The sequence below is a fragment of the Balaenoptera physalus genome, assembly GCF_965194825.1.
Source record: "Balaenoptera physalus genome assembly, chromosome: 9".
In the NCBI taxonomy this organism is placed as follows: domain Eukaryota; kingdom Metazoa; phylum Chordata; class Mammalia; order Artiodactyla; family Balaenopteridae; genus Balaenoptera; species Balaenoptera physalus.
The window spans coordinates 92,917,926-92,939,619 of record NC_138888.1 but is presented as its reverse complement, the minus strand read 5'-3'; the positions used below and the strand labels follow the sequence as shown (position 1 = coordinate 92,939,619).

The 21,694-nt window shown below is 37.5% G+C and overlaps 1 protein-coding gene and 1 long non-coding RNA gene across 6 annotated transcripts in view; one reads left to right on the top strand and one right to left on the bottom strand.

Annotated features, from left to right (window-relative positions):
- LOC309666663 overlaps positions 1–21,692 on the bottom strand; it is a 137,176-nt gene extending 115,484 nt beyond the window's left edge. For all 4 annotated transcript variants that reach the window (XR_014267213.1, XR_014267214.1, XR_014267215.1 and 1 more), the window contains exon 1: positions 13,063–21,692. This is a non-coding gene — a long non-coding RNA (uncharacterized lncRNA). The remainder of the gene's footprint in view (positions 1–13,062) is intronic.
- The window catches only part of BCKDHB (branched chain keto acid dehydrogenase E1 subunit beta), a 233,057-nt gene that overhangs the window by 211,212 nt on the left and 151 nt on the right, over positions 1–21,694 (top strand). The gene's annotated exons all lie outside the window — the stretch shown is intronic.

Below are 21,694 nucleotides of genomic sequence, written 5' to 3'. Positions count from 1 at the left end.
GGAGCTGCCAAAGTGTGTGCTGAGAAGGCTCCTGGGCTCAGAGAGCATGGGCGCCAGCGTCCGTTAGTGACATGCACTGCGGGTGTGGACTGTCATGTTTTCCATCTTTAAATGACTGGGTGGGAAGGGCCGTGGAGAACTGTTGCCCTCTAATCTTCTGATTTGTAACTTGGGATCTTTCCCCAATTCTGTTGAGTAACCTTTCCTGGAAAACCCTGCTTCTGTAGTCACATTGTTCCTCAAGGAAGATGCTCTGAGCAGGACGCCTGGGGCATGAATGGTCACGGTAATTTAATCCACCTGGAAATAAACGAGTGGCCCATGTGTGGTGGGAAGTAGAGAAGCAATGATGGATAGAACAGGGTACATGCCTTGGAGGAGCATTCATTTAAGAGAAGAGGTACTCCACTTTTGATCATCACTATCTAAAGCAGGTATATGTACATTATCTAGCAGCTATGAGGTGAGTACTTATGCAAAATACTGCCATCATTTCTCCTTTATTTACTACAAGGCTACCATTTTCAAGTCCATGGAAGGCAGTCCATGGTGTGTGTGTTCTAAACAGAAACGGATCCATTAGGAATTGGGATCTGCCTAGCCACCTTTAGCTAGAGAAGACTTTGGCTTAGTGACTTGTGGTTGTGTGGAAATGAAAAGCAGAGTCATGGGGAAGTTTATTCACAAACGGAGGACTTTAAAATTGCAAAAATAGCATGAATCATGAATAGTATAAAATCATAATTTCTCCATCATTACCAGTAAACATTTATGGACACTCCCCAGAGTGACTGGTTCCGGATTTTATATCCAAAATGTTCTTTGTTAATTTGCCAATGACTTTTTAAAAATATAGCCTAGTGTGTCTGTGGGTTTAAAAAAATTTTTTTAAACTAATTTTGGTGAATCCATAAGAATTTATAAAAGAGCATAACAATTAAGAAAACAGGCTCTGACATGGATGCATCTAGAGACTGTCATACAGAGTGAAGAAAGTCAGAAAGAGAAAAACAAATATCGTCTATTAACGCATATATGTGGAACCTACAAAATGGTACAGCTGAACCGGTTTGCAGAGCAGAAATTGAGACACAGAAGTAGAGAAAAAACGTATGGACACCAAGGGGGGGAAAGCAGTGGGGGTCAGGGGTGGTGGTGGTGGGATGAATTGGGAGATTGGGATTGACATGTATACACTGATGTATATAAAATGGATGACTAATAAGAACCTGCTGTATAAAAAAATAAATAAAATTAAATTTAAAAAAAAAACCACAGGCTCTGGAACTGGACAGAGCTGATTTCAAATATTTTTTCTCCCACATGCGAACTTGGACCAGTCACCTGCCTTTCTAAACCTCAGTTTCCTCATCTTTAAAATGGGGGTAATGAAGCTTCTTCCCACTCATAATGTTCATGAGGATTAATGAGGTAATGCAGGTCACATGCTTAACCACCTCCTGGTATGTGCTCATAATATTTGTAATAATATTATTAGTGTTATGTCAGCTACAGAAAAACACCTTCTTAATTTGTTTTCTGCTAGTAATGCCTCTTGAGTTATTGTATTACTTGTGAACACATAATACAAATTGACCTTTATTTCTTTTAGAGTGATCATTTTTATCGGCACAAAAAATGATAAATTCTGTTATCCCACGTTTTCTTTTAACACACACGCTACCTCCCAACAGAAACAAATTTTAAGACACTAAAACACCTTAAGGATCTTTTCTTAATCAGAGTTTAACAAGTGGGTTTACACTCGAGTATAGAGACCCATTTCAAACTGTTTTGCAGGAGAGAGAAATTTGTCGACAATTTTGTCTGCAGTGAGTTCTCCTCTCTCCCCGTCAGTATTCCCCCAAAGTGTACTTTCTCAAACGGTATTGTTTTCCCTTTAAATTCTCACACTTTAGCCATCATGCTCACTTCTACATTCCTAGAGTTCTTTCCTGCACATTGATTTTGCTAATCCTCTTTTTCCAACTCTATGGAATTGTTAGTAAGAAAAATACTATTTCTCCCATTTGGTGACTCTTTTCCCCACTTGTTCAGCTTAAGGTAGAGACAGCGGAGAAAAAAGTCTTGACTTCAATGATTCAGAGGTCATTTGTAGCAGCCGTTTAGCAGTGTACTGGTTCTCAGTCCTGGCTGTACATTGGAATCTCCTAGGGTTTTAAAAAATCCTGACCATATCCCAGAATAATTAAATCAGAACTTTGGGGGGCAGGAGTGGGACAGAGACATCTATTTTTAAAGCTCTTCAGGGACTTCCCTGGTGGTCCAGTGGTAAAGAATCCGCCTCCTAGTGCAGAGGATGTGGGTTTGATCCCTGGTCGGGGGACTGAGACCCCACACGCTGCAGGGCAACTACTGAGTCCGCCCGCCTCAACTAGAGAGCCCGCGTGCCGCAAACTACAGAGCCCCAACGCTCTGGAGCCTGCGCGCCACAACTAGAGAGAAAAAACCCACACTCCACAACTAGAGACAAGCCCGCGCGCCGCAACAAAGAGCCAACGCGTGGTACCTAAGACCTGATGCAACCAAAAATAAAAAAAAATATAAATATTTTTTAAAAAATAAAATAAATAAAATAATAAAGCTCTTCAAGTGATTTTAATGTGCAGTCAAGTGAGTCCTACTCTAGGAGAGGGTTCTGTAAGGCCCGAGTAGATTGGAGTCATTGCAGGAATGAGCGGTGGGGAGGAAACCAGACAGGAAATGTGGACTGCCATGTTGATATATTTTGGTGGGAAAGGGAAAAAGAGGGATGGGGCTTTACCTCAAGGAACTCCAGCAATAAATACAGCATCCGCATATCAGGAACAACCCGCTAGCATGTGTGTGTTTGCATATATAGCCGTGAGGCTCAGCCACTCCCTTGGGGTGGGGAGTCAACCATTAGGGGTTGGGGATGAACGTGTAGTCTGCAAAACCTTCTAGGTAATTTTAATACACCTGTACTTTCTGCACTCCCCTCCTGTTTCTCCCCATCCTTCTCTCCCCGCCTCCCACATGTGGCTACCTTGTCCTTTTCTTTTTAAATCAAGTGGGAGGGGGTCTGAGTATCGGATGCTTGATCTCAGAGCTGACTTCCCTCATGGTGGCCATAGATTTATAACAGTTCCAAGCAAGAGTTCTAGATTCAGCCCGATTAGACCATAGAGGTCATCCTTCCTGAACCAGGGACTGAAGTCAGAGGAATAGAATATGCCCATTTGCTAAGTCAGTGGAGGCCCCCCCTGAGCTGGGGGAAGTGTCAGCTTCCCTCCAAATTCATGGGAGAGTAGAGGAAGAAGAATGGAACCCTAAAGGGAATCTGGATACTATGAGAAGAGGAAAAGATGGGAATGGGTGCTGGTAGACAGTCAGTACTGCCCACTCCATACATAGAAGTCACAGGGATTCAGTATGATGAATTATTTTACGTATGTACATTATTGATACTTTTTTATGGGGACATTTTGAATGGCATACAGAAAATACTATAGTGTTAACTAGAACTTTTCACCATTTATCCACACATATCTATATTTGTGTGTGTGTGTGTCTGTGTGTCTGTGTGTGTATGTAGTTCTTTGCAGTTCTACCCCATATATAGACTTGGATAGACACCACCATCATGATACCCTTTTATATTTACACTCTCCCCCATCTCCAGTTTACTGGCAACCACCAACCTTTTCTCCATCTCTATAGTTTTGTCATTGCAAGAAGGTTTATAAAAAATGGAATATTTTGAGACCTGACTTTGTTTGTTTAGCATCATGCCCTTGAACTCCATCCCTGTTGTTGTATATGTCAGTAGTTCGTTCCTATTTATTACTGATTAGTTTTTCTTGGTAGGTATGACTATACCACAGTTTTTTAACCATTCCTACACTGAAGGACACTTGAGTTGTTTTCAGTTTTTGCTACTGTGAAAAAGCTGTTGTGAATATTTGTGTACACATTTTTCGTGTGGATATAAGTTTTCACTTCTGTGGGATAAAGGCTCAAGAGTGCAATTGCTGGGTCAGATGGTAAGTTTAGTTTCATAAGAAACTGCCAAACTGTCTTCCAGAGTGGCTGTACCATTTTATATTCCCACTACCTGTGTATTCGAGATCTCCACATCCTCACTAGTGTCTGGCGTTATCACTGTCTTTATTTTTCTGTTCAAATAGGTGTGTAGTGATATATCATTGTGGTTGTAATTTTCATTTCCCCAATAGCTAATACGTTGAACATCTTTTAATGTACTTACTTATCTATCTACCTCTTTAACGAAATGTCTGCTGTTCCTGTCTTTTGCCCACTTTCTAATTGGATCATTTCTTTTTTTACTGTTGAGTTGTGAGTGTTGCTTACATATCCTGTGACGCAGGACCTCTGTCAGATACTGTGCTTTGCAGATATTTCCTTCTAGCCTGTCCTGTGCCTACATTTACTAAATCTGTAACATTTTTACCATTTTCTAGAGGTTCTGATCTTCACTTGAGGAGATGGCTCCTACCTTTTAACCCAGGGAACTATTTTTTGCATCTCACCATTAAAGAACATTTTGTCAAACTTTCTGGGGTTTTATTACAAAAGAAATAGTGTTTTTCCCCCCTTCTCTGCACTCCTTATTCAAGAAATTCCTCCGCTTCCCTCTGGGGAAGTCTTTCCTCACCCATTTTGTTTATGGTGATAAGATTATTTTCACCAGTATGGCCAGCACTCATGTGCTTTTTGATCTTGTTACTATGAAGCTAGCTCCTTTCAATATTTATTCAGAATAATACCTTAAACAAAAACACTTTGTAACTTCATAAGGTCCTAGGGGTTTCTTTTGTCTTCTTTGTTTTGTTTTGGCTGTGTGGCCATCTATATTTTATTGTTGCTTTTTGCCATTTAAGTGTCAAAATTGTCATCGGAGACAATCAGCTGAGTCTAAGCTTTGTCAAGGAATTAGGGTGAAGTCATTTTTGCTCAAAATCTGCTGCGTCTGTTATCAGTATTGAAGGGCTAACAGCTCTGAAACCCTTGCCTTTTTCTCCAGCTGGAGAGATGTGAAGGTAAGTGAAAACTGGAATTTTTCAGGTGAACCTCTAATTAGTGTGTACCTGCCATGTGCCAGACATTGCATGCTAGGATGATTTCTCTTAAAAAGATTCAAGAAAGGCATTTGTTCTTTCAGCAACTGGAGTTTGATTTCCTTTATCATCCTGCTGATCAATGTCTACCCGCAGTGTGAATGATGGAGGAGGAAAGCTAGAGCCACTGGCTTGTCACTTACCTAGTTGGTACCAGGTTCAGGACAAGCACCCGAGTCTTCTACTCTTTAGAACAGTATTAGTCTAAAGCCCAAAGAAGTCATGATGTTTTGTCATTGGAAAACATTTTCTTCACAACACAAAAAGATAGCTAATTAGAATTTACTTAAACTTTCTAAGAGATTACAAATAATAGAATTTTTAAACCATCAATTAAAATAAATGCTAAGGAAAAACAAATATACCCTTCTAAACATTGGCTAATTGGATACCCAGAAAACTTCTAGTTATATTTTGCCTTCATTTTTAGATTATCTCACAATCACCACAAGCTGCTAGTTAGCAAAATTATTATGGGGCTAGCTCAGAATTTGCTATATTGTAATCAGCTTTGGTGACAGAAAATCCAGGGGGGACATGAATGAGGGGGAAAGGTTTCTCTCTACTGCCCCAGATAAAGTGTATGAAAATCTGTTTCTATCTGCAGTGGATTCCTACTTCTCTTGCCAAAGGAACAGTAGATACTGTGTCTAAAATATGATCTCTGTACACGTTGCTAGGTTACTCAATTTGGAGCCTTTTTCTTTACAATACATAATCATAAAAAGCCACTGAGAGAGATACAGAGATACGAGATAGGGAGAAGAAATCAGTAGTGTGTGTAAATGGGAAATTGATATTATCATTAAGACACTGGATATGGTAATAAATGTGTGACTAGAAAAGACGTTTGAATCCTAGCCAAGACGGGGTTCCGTTTAGCCACAAACTCCAGTAAAATATTTTCAATTCTAAAATCTCCTATTTTTATTTTCCTAACTTCCTCCGAAGTGGGCATTTCTGTGTGGATCCTTAAAAAGTTTTCCTACCAGATGAAATGGCAGTTTCCTCCAAATGACACACAAAAAGTGATCTGTTCCTTTTGTGTACTTTGAATGACTGCCCTCATCCCTGTAGTGTTTTGTGTCTCACCCAGATTATCAGCAACTCTAGCATTCATCTCTAATGCTATTTCTGATTTCCTGTAAATGAGCCCTGAGTTTACCTGGAGAATCTTATAACTCTTGTATGTTCTCTGAAGGCTACATATATGTAAACTATCAGAACCATCTGTCACTGCCTTCCTGCCAGGGCTGGTCTATTGGCCATCTGGTGCCCCCTTCCCTCCTCGTTGCTCTGTTGTCCCTCTTTGGGTGTGTACTCCCCCACCCCCATGCTGTGGTCCCATGGGCCTTCTCTCCGTCTCTGGGTCACACGAGCTCTTTCCTGCCTCCTTGGGGAACCCTTCCCTGAGCACATAAAACTTACTGTCTATCACAGACCTCTGCCTGCTGCCTTTCTAACACTTCCTCATACCTGTTTCTCCCAGTAGAATATAAAACTCTCTGGAGGTAGGGACACACTGGGCTCTGAAATACTTGATTGATGAATGATGGAATACGTGAATTTTTAAAATTTTTTTGGAATATAGTTGATTTACGATGTTGTATTAGTTTCAGGCATACAGCAAAGTGAATCAGTTATACATGTACATACAGCAGCTCTTTAGATTCTTTTCCCATATAGACCATTACAGAGTATTGAGTTCCCTGTGCCATACGGTAGGTCCTTATTAGTTATCTTTTTTGTATGTAGTAGTGTGTATGTGTCAATCCCAATCTCCCGGTTCATCCCTCCCCACTTCCCCCTAGTAACCATAAGTTTATTTCCTACATCTGTAACTCTATTTCTGTTTTGTAGATAAGTTCATTTGTAGCCGTTTTTTAGATTCCACATATAAGCGATATCATATGATATTTGTTTTTCTCTGTTTGACTTACTTCACTCAGTATGACAATCTCTAGGTCCCAAAGACTTCTTGGAAATGGGTACTTGAGCTGAATTTGAAAAGTGATCTTTGCAAATAAGATCATCTATACCATTTTTCTAGATTCCACATATATATGTTAATATACGATATTTGTTTTTCTCTTTCTGACTTACTTCAACCTGTATGACACTCTCTAGGTCCATCCACGTCTCTACAACTGACCCAATTTTGTTCCTTTTTATGGCTGAGTAATATTGCATTATATATCTGTACTGTATCTTCTTTATCCATTCCTCTGTTGATGGACACTTAGGTTGCTTCCATGTCCTGGCTATTGTAAATAGAGCTGCAATGAACATTGGGGTGCATGTCTTTTTGAATTACGGTTTTCTCTGGGTATATGTACAGTAGAAACTAACACTACATTGTAAAGCAACTGTACTCCAATAAAAATTAATTTAAAAAAAAAAGAAAAGTGATCTATGTGAAGATAGCAGGGGATAGAAAAATCAGAGCGTTTTTGACGAGAGAGGTTTGTGTGAAGGTGCTGTTATAAAATAGTAAGTTTTGGGACTTCTCTACTGTCCAGTGGCTACAGGACTCTGCACTTCCACTGCAGGGGGCATGAGTTCCATCCCTGGGCCGGGAACTAAGATCCCACATCCTGCATGCTGCCCAGAGCAGCCAAAAGGAAAAAAAAAAAAAAAAATAGTAAGTTTTGGAATGGAGGTGGGCCTGTGCGTGTCTGTACTGGGCTGGGAGGGACATGGTGATAAAGTATAAGCTCTGGGGAGCCAGGAAAAGCTTCTAACCAGGGGAGGGACCTTATCACAATGGCAACAGTGTGGGGTCTGGTACGTGAGTAAGAGGGTTCAGTTTTAATCGCCAAGGAGTAAAAATCTCTGCACCCCACTTCCTGTCTTGTTGATTTTTTTTTGCCTCGTCAGTGACTAAGCTCCTTGACACCCCAGAGTGAAACAGAATAGAAGTAAAAACTGGAATAGTATTTACAGATGCCTACTCTGTGTCAGGCATTGTACCTCTAATACCGTAGGCTGTGAAAACCAGTGTACAGGATACTTTTCAGTGGTGGTTTTCCCAACGTAAAACGAGGCACATCTTACAGATTTAGCTATTGGTGCCTGAGCCAGTGAAGACAACTCCTTACCTCCTTAAATAGGAGGGAGATGTATGTAACTTAATAAATGTAATCAATATATGCATTACCTTGCACAGTAATAATTACGTATCTGCAGACAACCACAGATAAGAAATAGAGCTATTGAAATATGTGCTTCTTTTAAGAAACTTCCAAGAGCTGCATGGAAGCCTCTGTTGTATTCTTGCTGTCAGTTTTGCTTTCAATATGTCATTTGCTCTCTGGAAACCTGACTTTCTTCTGCCTGGACCTCCACACTATAACGTGTTCCAGCTGTAACATCCTTAGATTACTTATGCCGCAGATTTTACTGTGTTTTGAAACTGAACTGGAGTACAATGGCTGAATTTACTATTTTTTGCATTTATTTACAAAGCTGCATTCTAGGGAAATAATTCAGTCAGCAAAGATATTTGTTTTGCACGAAAAGTGGTCATTTCAGTCTTGAAACTAGTTCATGTTATCACCACAGAAAAGGAAACCGTTTTGTTTGTTTGTTTGTTTGTTTTTCAGAATAGTAGGGTTCAGAGCTGTTGCTTCTTGATAGGGGAAGGGCAGTTGCCATAGCAACCTAACAGCCTCTGGAGGGAGTGTGGTCATGGCCTTAAGCATCCGGCAACCCACCCAGTTTGGAGAGCCCCTCTGAAAAGAATTTCCTTTCATGGAAATCGAATTACTGAAATAAAAAGAGTTGAATTTCTGTAGCTCAGATGTGTCCGTAGGTTCGTGTTGCACACTTAATGTAATGAAAAGCAAAGCGTTTATTAGTTGTGTACATACACAGATGAGACCTAGAAGGACACATTAAACGGTAAACTGCTTGTTGACTATGGATGCCTTTGTTTTTTGCTTCTTTTGTTTTGCACGTGTAAACGTTTAAGAAATAAATGTTATTTTACAAACCTTAAGAAAAAAGCATTTATAATAAACACAGTATATGGGATTTTCTTCAGGAATGAGGTTCAATCTATTGCATGTTCGTTATTCCCTAAATAGGCTCTCACAAACACCCAAAGCCATCTTTACCCTTTTGTCACGTGAGCTACAGAGCTTGAAAGCCGTTTCAACAAGATGCTGATCGAAAGTTTTTATCAATATTTGGGGCATTCAGTGAGTGTTCTTAGGTGGAGGAAACTCATGGCATGGAGAAATCTGCTCAAGCTGTGCTGAGTGAAACAAGTGACTTAATACTCTCATCTAATCCTCGTATAACAGTAACAGAAACCAGCAATCGGTGGGTCTGCCTCCAGAATTGCTCGCAGGGCAGATTGATGTGTGAACACTATATTTACAGGACCAAAACCCCACTATGTTTGCTCTGCGGCTGTGTTTAATGGTTATCAGTTTGGCACGCGGCATGATTGTTTTGGAGAGAGAATAGACGCTTCAGATTTCCTTCTGGCAATTCTGGAGTCACTGAAATACCTACTGCCGAAGTGAATCATATGAACTTAATTAGATTTGCTACATCATTAGCATTTGAGGAAACCTAAGGAAAATCCTTGTGGGTTGGTGATTGGTTAGGTCAAATAGAAGCACGCTTATTGAGGGGGCTGGAAATTGAAAAAGATGAAATTCTAATGCCTCGTAACCCAGATATATTCTCTACATAAATCATTTTTTAATCCAGCTGTCAAAGTGATACTTTCCCAGGAATGACTGAAATGCTTGTCTCAGACCACTGGGACCTCTCTGCTTCCAGGCACAGGGATGGACTCCTCTGTACACGGCCAAGTGCACTTGATGGCATGTGTGTGTGGACAGAGAGCTTTACACCTATAGTGAGAGCTCACGGCTATTTAATAGACACCCCAGGGCCAGCTGGGCAGGCTGTGCCAGTAACCACTAATTGAAGTTGGCAGACCTCATACCACACTTAAATTTACATTTTAACTTTAAGGTGAACTTCATTGCAATGTATTGTCTGTTGTTTTCATTGCAGGAAAAGAACTTAATTTTCTTCCCAAAAGACATTGCTTTAAATGCTCCAGAAATTTTCTTTTGTACTTTGGATTCTGCAAAGTGACTTAATCATGGAGAAGAGCCATAAAATATTTACTGTGAGGAGAGGATTGCATTTCGTATTCCGATTTAACTTAAGGCTAGGATACAACCTGTAACCTGTGTTTATTGAAACGATTTTTCTAATCTATCAAAAAGCCGTCACATTCTTTATCAAATGACTTAGCCACCTAAGTTCATCTAGATGCTATCAGCGATAGGGAAATAAATGAAAGCAAGCAAATTTAAATTCCTGGTGAAGCACTTGAATGATTTTTTTTTTTTAACTTTTAGAAGAAGAAACTTTAAACGTACAGCCTACCATAGATTGAACATACAGTTTTTCCTGAAAATTCAGGATCAGCTTCAGAACCCCAAAGTGGCAGGTCGTGCTCTGCACTCAAGCAAGTTGCTGGTAATTAACTAGAAACAAGTTCCAATCTTGTCCCCTACACCTTCCCCTCAGTGTCTCCCCAGTGAGTACATAAAAGATGCAAAACATATCTGTCCGAGCTTAACCTCCTGTAACTCTAATTAAACAGACCCATCTATTCCTCCCCGCCCCCTCCAAGGCACTAAACTGCTAAGCTTTTTATTAAAATTGAAAAAAAAAAATCTTGATTGGAATTGACATAAATGAGCAGACAATTTCACCAGTTTCTCTTTCCCAGGTATAATGGTAGCCCTGGATACAAATTTTACCTTGTATCCAAGCAAGACTCTTTTGCCCACTTTTAAAGTCTTGCAGCGCACTCCATGGTAACCAGGCCAGCTGGTTCAAATACCGCCAGGGCTGCATGTACCTGTGTGACCTCGGTCACCTCATTTAACCTTCATCAGCCTCGGTGCCTCACTTGCTGCCACCACCTAGGCTAGTTGAAAGGATTAAGTGAGATGATATACATAATTATACTTGTTTATTATTAAAGAAGAACATCTCTTGATTACTATTTAGTGAATCTCTGGCTTTTCTGTTCTCTGTCTACATGTACATACTCCTTTTCCTGAACCTATAGGCATAAGGACAAACACATTTTTTTTTCCTGTAGCTTCCGCGTTGTTCCTTAGGATATTCATCACGCGTTGCTTAAAGACAAAATTATTTTTCTGTGTCCATGTGTGCTTGTGCACATCATTATCTGTGATATATGACAAATAGCGAATCTCGTGTGATCTCTTTGGGGGATCAGTGCTATGTGTCTTAGCCTGGTGCCTGATTGAGGGACCTGATTAAATTTTTATATAGTGCAGCTCCAAGTAAGGAGATAAAAAATAGTAAGTAAATGCTCCAGTCCATTCAAATAAAATATGTGAACATCACCTATTTATAGGAACTATATAAATGTAGTTCATCAAAATGTACTAATGAACAGTATCTCTGGGCATTTCTAATATTAAATTTTTGCACTTAACTGTAAAAGTAACCAGAACCAGGTCTCAGTTACTAACTACTTCTTCATTAGCGTATCTATGGTTTAATCAGGCTTATTAGAAATTTGTCCACACTGAGCATACAATACAGACTTTGTGAGAATATGTGCAGAATTGGGTTCCTCTCATCGGCCTACAATTTATACAAAGTTGGAAGTAGAAAAGGGGATGTGCATTATCCCACTAATTCTCAAATATCTCTGGATTCTTGACATTTCAACATGAAAATGTGTGTATGCAAATGTATAGACATTCAACCTGAAAAGCTTCTTTGCAGAAATATTAACCAACTGTAAAGGTAGAAACATACATATGTAAATACAGTAAAGAAGAAAATATATTTTGGATTCTGTATTACATTTTTATTGGATGCAGACCATAATTACAATGGCTAGATTTGTTTTAAGGAATAGGTTAAACTCATCATATTAGCAAAAGTTATCTGCAAATAAATAATGAGAGCTCTTATAGACCTTTTCTTCACTCACGTCAGAGATTCCTGCCAGAAGCTTGTTTGCTTTGTTAATTTGTTCAATTATTAAACTTTGAGAATGCTACTACTACTGGCATCTACTTAACAAGTTTGGGAATAAACCTCCCTAATAATTGATGGTAGCCTAAAACATTTATTTCTGTGCTTTTCTTATTAAAATTGCAGTGATCTGGTGAACAGAATTAAACTGCTGAAAAATAACTTGGTCTGATTTATTCATTCAGCAAAACCGAGCTTAAAGGCAGTGTTGCTATGACACCCAAGATTAACTTAAAAAAAAAAAAGTATGCTTAATTTCAGTAAAAACATTGACACATCTCTTTTGGCATTATGTAGGTAAAATAAAGTTGATTTTTCCCTTTTCCTTGATATTTTTTACATTTAGAAAGTTGTTTTAGCATTCTTTTAAACATAAACTAGAAATTTAACACATTTAAAGAGTAAGAGAAACCAGTAAAGAAAAACCCATTATACTGTACCAAAAGAGTATCATTTGTAAAATAGCAAATATTTTAGCCCTCTTTTTTGTTTCTTTTTATCCAGCTTCTTAAACTTTTTAGAAAGATGGTGCCAGATGGGGGAAATCACTCTATTCCAGTAGTTTCGTTTTATAATTAGTCTTGAAACTTAAAAAATAGGTTGCAAAATCGGGACAGTGACAAATCCTAGTAGAAGTTTTCTGAGTGCAGGTTCAATCCCCCAGACTCTAAAAGAATATATTTTCTATGCCATGAAACAAAGGAATCATCAGGTCCCTTTAGCCAGGATTGATTTCTGCCTTCTGAGCACCATTTGGTGTTGAGAGAATACTATACAAAGAATTTTGTTGCAGAACAAGCAGAAAAATCGAATGCTTTGTAGGATCATCAAAAGTTGTTTTACAGGAGCATTTTAAATTTCCTAGTGCCAAGCAAAGCAAAAATCCTACCTTACAGAGAGCGATTTGTTCATGAGACGACCCACTGCTGCTAGTCGCTTATGTTTATCATTATGCATTCACATTCTAGGGAAATTCCACTTTCAAACTTTGCTGCCGTGTGGATGCTTTCTTCTATAGAAAGAATTTTGAGCTATAAAATTTGACCAGCTTCGGCATCTGTGGAAATTTGAGAGCATTGCCTTTTTTTTTTTTTTCCTCTCTATTGAATGTAAAGTGTTTTAACAAAAGCATTGTAGCCACAGTACATATTAAATGTCCAAATTTGCACATAGTGTATCTCAAAAGAATTTAGACTTCTAACTTTTTAAACCTCAGAATATCTTTGGAGACTGATAGCAGCAAATCAACAGGGTGTGTTATAGGAAGATCTAATGAAGAAATGATTTTTTTTTTTTAGCTTTCAGTTGAAAATGGTGAGGCTGCTTCAGGCCATAGCCCAAGACTGTATCTGGGGGAAAGTTTGAAAACAGAACCAAACCAAAGTGGTTTGGATGGGGTGCTAGTTTTAACTTTGTGAGTGCTAATTTAGCGTTTATGAAAAATTAAAATGAGTTCATGTTCGTAAAATATTTAGTACAGTCCCTGGGCCAAAATGAACACTATGTACTTTTTTAAAAAGTGACTTCTGATAAGATTATAAATGATAGAAAGAAGTTGTCACTTGCTTTCACTTATTTCTGATTTTAAAATAGTGAAATTTATTTATAAAATAAATTATTGACTTCAATGTTAGATTTTGATTTTAAAATTTGTTCTACCTCAGTTTCTACAGTAATGTAGAATTAATGCATAGAGATTCATAGATAATTTTATATTAAGATTTTGTATATTCTGACACAGCTGTTGAATTTGAACCATGAATCATTTCTATGTATATTTTAATATCATTCTCCAACTTTGTGTTAGGTAGCTAGACTGTATCCAGGGAAACCCATTTAGATCAGAAATAATATTTCTGTCTAACTTCAGAAAAGAGGCTTCCATTTTAAAAATGGAGTTTGAATTTAAATGACTATCCTAACTGAGAATTCAGTTCCATTCTTTAACTAGCTGAAAGAAATCTTGGAAAACAAAAATTGTACCAAATTGCCAGTAATTTGCATTAAAGAGGAAGAATTGAGCTTTTTTTTTTTTAAGTCAGCAGACATTGAAGATATTCTAGTGAAGTTAAGTAATAGAGATCTTAGCTTTTAATTTAGTCAAGATTATGATTATAAATGAAAGCTTTGCTGAAATCATTGGGATTGACTATAATGTTTTAGGTGCTATACAAATCTGTATGAAATTATATTATTCATATACTGTCTTATTTAGTTATATTGGTTCAACTGTGTCTTAAAAGTGAGAGACCTCATATCAACAAGTGTTTGCATCTCATGTGCATGGTGTTAGAAAAATAAAATAAACATAGCTGTAATGAGGGGGGAAGCATCCTGTTAGTTTGGAGGTCGATTAGGGACTCTACTGTCTGAAGAATAAATTTCATAGGTCTGTGCTATATACAAAATTGGTACAGACGTAAAATGTATATTTTAAGCTCTGTTTTAAAAACACGATACATTCTATTTAAACCATTAGCTTAAATGAAACATTTTATTTTACATTAGTAAAGTTGTATTTATTTAATTCAGCAATGAAATTAATTTGGAGTTGCTGGCACAGTGCCTTCACAGGTTTCTGTGACTCATTTGTCATTCAAGACACCAGCATCATTTTTTCCTCATCTGCTGAAACATGTTTTGGCCGTGGGCAAGTGTTCATGGTAGATTTAAAACAAATATTCTCTGATAATATTTGGAAACTGGGTGATGTCTAACCTTACGTAAATAACCAGGACTAATCAACTTAAAATCAAACTGTAAGTTTCTAAGTTCATGGAACTTTAAAGCTATCAAACATGCATCATTTTGGTATATTAATTTAGTTTTTCTCATAATATTTGGTTTAACTCTTGCTCTGTTCATTTTGATCCCTAGACAAAGAATTGCATTTAGAAGCAAAACCTGTTGTTTCTTGTTAAATAATAACTAACAAGGACTAAATGGTATTGGAATTTAGGTTTAAAACTTCACAAATCACTTAAAGCTATTTCTTAATGTTTTTCCTAGAGAAGAAACGATAACTCTATGATCTATGTGTCTTGTTCAGTGCTTGTAACGTTCATAGTTTAATTTACCCTCACTCCCAACGCCCTCTTAGAAACAAAATGTATTCTCCTAGTTTAAATGCATTATGGTGGCGTCATAATTATTATGTGATATAACCCGGACCTTTTTGTTTGCAAAGTAATTTAAAAAGTCAGTTTTCTGAGCTATTACTTTGAAATTAAGTTGTGGACTGATGGTTCTCATTATTCCAAGAAGGAACATAAAATCTGGATTTATCAGATAATCCTATAGGCAATGTCTTTTGACTTTGATGTGTTTCTCATTGCAGTGTCCTGCATTTCTGACTTTCCATTAAATGTTTAGGAAAATTAGTTGAATAGTTTTTCAGGAAAGTGAAAGGGATTCTTCATCCCGTATCAACTATAAGAAAGTAGGAACATATATGAAAGACCTAAATTTTCTTATCTCACTTTAAACTTCACCATTTTCCAATTCGAGACGCTATGTGGTCTTATGTAATGGGCTGTATCCAACTTTCTGTCATTAGAAGGACTGAAAAACAATTATTCCAAAATTGTCCTTAGAAAGAAATCTGAGTCTGAAATTGCCTTGAATTAAAAAACAAAAAACAAGCGACTGCTTTAAAAATAAATCAAATGATATTTTATGGGCTTTATTCTTGACTTTTTTGAAGTGTGTGTGCCTCGATTATATGCAGTTATCTGTTGGGCTCTTTTACTTGGAACCTTCTTGTAACTGACTGACCGGGCTACTTTTCTATAGTAGCAATGCTTGGAAATTAAGTTCTTTCCCGGGGAATGGGGTGGGGGGCGGTGGATTTTTTAACCATTTCTGGAGCTTCTGACTTCCTGATCTGGCCACACTTATTAACCTGTCATTCTAGGCCCAGGAACTGGCAGTAAGTGTGTAGGCTCCCTGCTCCTCAGCAGGGGGCAGCACCAGATCCTGCCTTTCACTGGATGCAGCTGCCTCCTTCAGGAACTTCAGTGGTCCCCACCCTCCTTCCTCATACAGCACTTAAACTTGTTTTGGTATTTTCTTGCATTTTTTTAAGGCTCAGTAAGTGTCCAATAAATGGTAGCTGTCAGGCACTGTGTTACAGTGGATTTTACTTCTCAGTGTTGACTGTTCTGTATACCAGAATCTTGTCTTCAATGATGATTTGGGCTGTCATTTCAGATACCTTGTGTTTATTAGAGCTTGAAAAATCTTAAGAGGAAAACAAAGACCTAGCAATTATTAGGTCAAGTAGACTTCAAAAACAAACAAACAAACAAACAAACAAACTCATAGAAAACAAGATCAGATTTGTGGTTACCAGAGACAGGGGTTGTGGGGGAGGGGGAATTGGATGAAGGTGGTCAAAATATACAAACTTCCAATTATAAAATAAATAGTACTAGGGATTCGCTGTACAACGTGATAAATATAATTAACACTGCTATTTGTTATATATGAAAGTTCTCTTCACAAGGAAAATTTTTTTTTCTATTTTGTTAATTTTGTATCTATATGAGATGATAGATGTTCACTGAACTTATGGTGATCATCATTTCATGATGGATGTGAGTCAGATCCTTATGCTGTACACATTAAACTCATACAGTGCTGTATGTCGATTACATCTCAGTAAAACTGGAAGAAAAAAAAACCCTTGCAATTATTGAGCACTATGGTATGTCAGGCATGAAAGCAGGTACTTCTCATAGGCTGCTGCCCAAGCTAGAGATGCAAAAAGGCAAGGTAACAACAGAGTCACAAAACAATAGAATATCACAAGGACAGATGGGTTAGAAGTGGATTTATTTAGAGAGAAACACGCTCGACAGACAGAGTGTGGGCCATCTCAGACGGTGAGAAAAGGCGCAAGGACAGAATTTGTAATACTTCTCTTTTGCCGTTGACTAAACAGAGCCTTGGAGAGGTTAAATCCTAGTAGAACAAAGATTCCTTTCAGAGAGAATTCCAAAATCCATGCTGTATCAATTATATTATACGGCTTTGCCATAAAAACAAGAAAAACATTTGTTGGGAGTGACAATAGCCCCACTGCGGAATGCTGGAGGCTGATTTCAGTGATGTGACTTCTGTGACGTGGTGACAGGAGAATTTATGGCTGATGTCCTTAAAACTTTCATGGGGAAATGAGGCTAAGTGTTGAGACGTCTTGAGTGATCCCTTGAAAGCCCTAACTTCCATGCATTTACGTACACATGTACACCTATAGCCTGTATTACATTCACCAAAGCATACGGATAAATGCAATACTTAATTTTTTGTGTGATGAGAACTGTTAAGATCTAGTCTCTTAGCAGCTTGCAAATTTACAATACAGTGTTATTAACTTCAGTTGATATTAAGTACACTTAATTTTTAAAGCCTACCAGTAATATTTTGTCTTAATCATGGATCCTATTTTATTAATTTTTATTTATTTTTATTTTCATCTGCTAGAAAATTTACAGGATCTCTGTCATCTGCAAATTCTCCAAGATACTTAAAAATTTATTTTGTTTTGTTACAGAAAATCGGCAAATAGAGAATTTTTCTTTTGCCGGGGTCTGTGATTTTTATGATTTGAAATTGTTATTTCACATTGTTTGCTTCCTTTTCTGGTTATAACATGCATAGCAACCCAGATGGCTAATACATAAACAATTTGAGTTATGCTTCTTTAAATTATTTAGGATAGCCTAGGAGTTTCCTGATACCCAAGACCATCTGTTTATTGCTCTATGTGTTACCTTCATGCTTAAGTGTGTGCTTTCGGCTTTTTCACGTCTTAACGTCTACCTTCCTTATATACATGGGAAAGGCTTCTTAGACCGAATTTAACCCTTTTGAGGCTCTGTTGTAAAACCTTAATCCCAGCTTGCCTTCCATTTTATTTTTATTTTTTCTTGTTATTGCTCTTCTCAGTAGTTGTGCTTCAAAATTTGTAGAATGTATGTAGTCAGGTTTGAGTCTTAACTTGGCTGTGTACGTAGCTTGTCAACCTTGGGCAAGTTCCTTCACCTTGGTTTCTTCATCTGTGAAATGGAATATAATACCTACCTCATAGATTTGTTAAAATGTTTAAATGAGATAAAATACAACTCATTTAGCACCACACCTGCTACATCATAAGTACGGGTTACTATTATTATTATTAACATATTTTGGAAAGAAAATTCTCATACTTACAAAAAGACATATTCAGAAGTAAATTGAAATACCCTATATTAGAGTTTCGTGCAAGGGTCTTTTGGAAGGAATATCTGTTTTTCTCAAAGCATCTGATTATTTATACCACAAGCACAGTATATGTAGGTGTTACTACCTGATTGATTTAGAGTTTACTTTCAGTTCTTCTCATTGGATCCAAGGTGAAACTTTGGACCATGAATAGCTGGAAGGAAGTTTCTCCTGGCACCTGGCTGGGTTCTCTTCTGTTGCCCCTGGTTACATGTTCCACTGTGATTTGCTTTGTAACCTCACCGTCCCATCTGTCGTTGTTCCGTGTGGATTGAGCCAGTCCACATACAAGCTCCCCAGGAAGAGAGACCAGACACTGGTACTTCTCATCTTAGCCCCTGTGCTGGAGACTACCTGCAATCCTCATGACAACCCTGTGGGTTAGGTAACTATTTATTCCGAATTTTATGCAGATTAATATTTCTGAATCAAAAATCGTCACAGTTTAAAAAATGTAAGTGTACTTATGTGACCAATGGAAAAGAAGAATATGATGAATCCGGGTTGTTTTGAAAATTCAGGGCATATGGTTGCTGTAGTCATGGTGTCAAAATGTGGTATATAAGGAAGAGAGATACTTTGTGCAGGATTAATCTGGCACATTGATCTATAAATCTGCCAATGAGTTTCAAATATTCCTTTTTCTGTGTGTGTGTGTGTGTGTGTGTGTGTGTGTGTACAGCTTCTATATGAAAAAAACTGAGCTTGAACAAGGATGCCAGTTTTAATGGTTGCCCAAAGAAACATGTAGTCACACATAAATCATTCATATGTGAACCAGTTCAGTGGGAAGTAACTCTGTATAGCTGCTTGACCCAAACATCTTATTTCCAGTTGCTTTAAAAGAAGTTTTAACACAAGTCCGTGGAAAGAATAACTTGGCTCTTTAATATACTTTAGATTGCAAAGCGCTAAAATTTCATACTGTTTCCATAGGTTAGGGTATATCCTTATAAAACTGAATCATATATTCTTGAATTATCTTCCATGATTTTTATAATTACTTTTTATATATTTATGTATAGTAATTTATAATAATTTAATTCCATATACCTTACAGTAATTGTTTCCAGATTAAGAAAAGGCTATATATAAAATCACAAATTTGTGTTAACACAAAATAGGAACTTTTATCCACATAAGGTGATTCTTCTTTTTACTCTTTACTTTTATATCAGTGCCAATTAATTACAAAAGTAATACTGTGTCATAAAAGCTCCAACAATACATATAAGGTACAAGTAGAGTCCCTTGTCACTTCCTTGTCACTCCCAGCCTCCAAGGGTGGCCTCTGTTGACAGTTCAAGTGTGACCTCACAGACCTTTTTCTACGCTCCTGCAAACATGTAGGTGTATTCCTGTAGAGTGATTCTCACATTCTTGAGAAATTAGAAGCATTGCTGTTTAAAAATAAATTTTACTTTGGTGATGTTGGTCATTCTGCTAAAAGGAGTGATTTTCACAAACACTGAAACATCATTTTGTCATAGGCCAGCTTTCCAGGGAACTAGTTTGAAAGAATAATATTTTATAACAGGTGTAAAATCAAAGGTATTTAAGGGAAATATTTCCCCCTGGCTTTTCTGCATTTTGCAGTGCCCGTGGAGAGTTTGTGTATGAAGAATGCAGTATTCAGGGGAGGCGGAAAAACAGCTCGTGTCAACTAAAGTAATAAACTGAGTTAATCCCAAATTGACAATTTAAATCCCTTTAAAATAACTTGTTTCAATCAAGAAACCGTCTACCCAATCTGTCATCTCTTTTGAGCTTATTAGTAGTGGAATTTCTTAGGTGACTCTTTAAACCTTATGTCTGCAAGGTTCTCAGGTTATTGATGAAGACTTCCTGTTGCTGGGAAAACCAGCACTATTCGGTGTTTGATACTGTAAGTCGCAGTAGTTCTTTTGGGGGCAGGGAGAGTGTGTAAATAGCCAGCTGCTTCCCTTTGGAGGTGACCGTTCTGTTCCCAGGCCCTTTCTGCCCTGATACACTTGTCACTGGGAGAAATATATACAGAAGATAGGGACTGAGCGTCAGCATTCCTTTAAAAATTTCTGCTCAAATGAAATGTAAAAATACAGTTAGTAAAATATGTAAGAACATGTGGACCTTTCCAAAGCATTTGTGACACAAAACAATGGAGAAAGTGGATGTGTAAACTCAAAGATGTGATTTCAGGTAATAGCTGTGAATGGTAATATCATTTTCCTAAGAATAGTTTAATCACCTATCTCTTTTTAAATTTCTTTTAACTCTCTAAACATTTTATTTTCAAATTTGAATTTGTCACTTGAATAACATTTTTTTTTTTTTTTTCCTGAAGATAACTTTCTACAGGGTCTCCTGTGGTCAGGATCTTACTTTTTTTAAAATTAATTAATTAATTTTTTATTGAAGTACAGTTGATTTACTATGTAGTGTTAGTTTCAGGTTACAGCAAAGTGATTCAGTTACACATATGTATATATTCTTAGGGATCTTACATTTTTTTGAACCAGATTTCTAGCCTCCTGGAGTTCATAGTCTCTCAGGGAAGATAGATAATTGGGCAAAAACAGTGGATTGTGCTGAGTTCAGTGCTGTGGGAGTTCAGAGCAGAAGCCTCTCCCTCATCAGTGGTGCAGAGTTGGGGAGGTGCTGTCAAGGAAGGCTTCCTGGTGGAGGTGACTCCCAAGGTGATAGCTGAGAGATGTTCGCACATCAGTTGGGCAAAGAGCGGTAGTGGGCTTGGGGTGTGAGTAGCCAGGGGACTGTCAGTGTCTGCAAAACCTGGCTGTGAGAGAGACCTGGACATAGGCAAGTAACTGGTAGTTCAGTCTGGTTGCATAGAGTAATTATAAATATTTATTGTGACAGTAATACATGTTTGTCCTATATAAAATTTGAAAAATTCAAGAAACAAGAGAAAACATATACTGTCACTAATTTCAAGCTGCAGAATTTACTGTGAACATTTGTCGTGATTTTGTCATACCTTACATTTATATTTGTAGAACAGCCTGTTTGGTATAATTCCACTTTGTCTTAAGCAACAGATATGTATATAGGCATAAAATGCATATGCATATATGAAAACATATCTTAAGTAAAACTCGGATCAGGCCAAACATGCTATTTGTTACCTGCTTTTTTCACATTATAATATTATTATTATGTGAAAAAATTATAATGCCCTTGGATGCCATTGTATTTGAAAGTGAAATGTTTCATTTCTGTGAATAAAATATTTTTGAAGTTAACCATCTGGATTCTTCTCT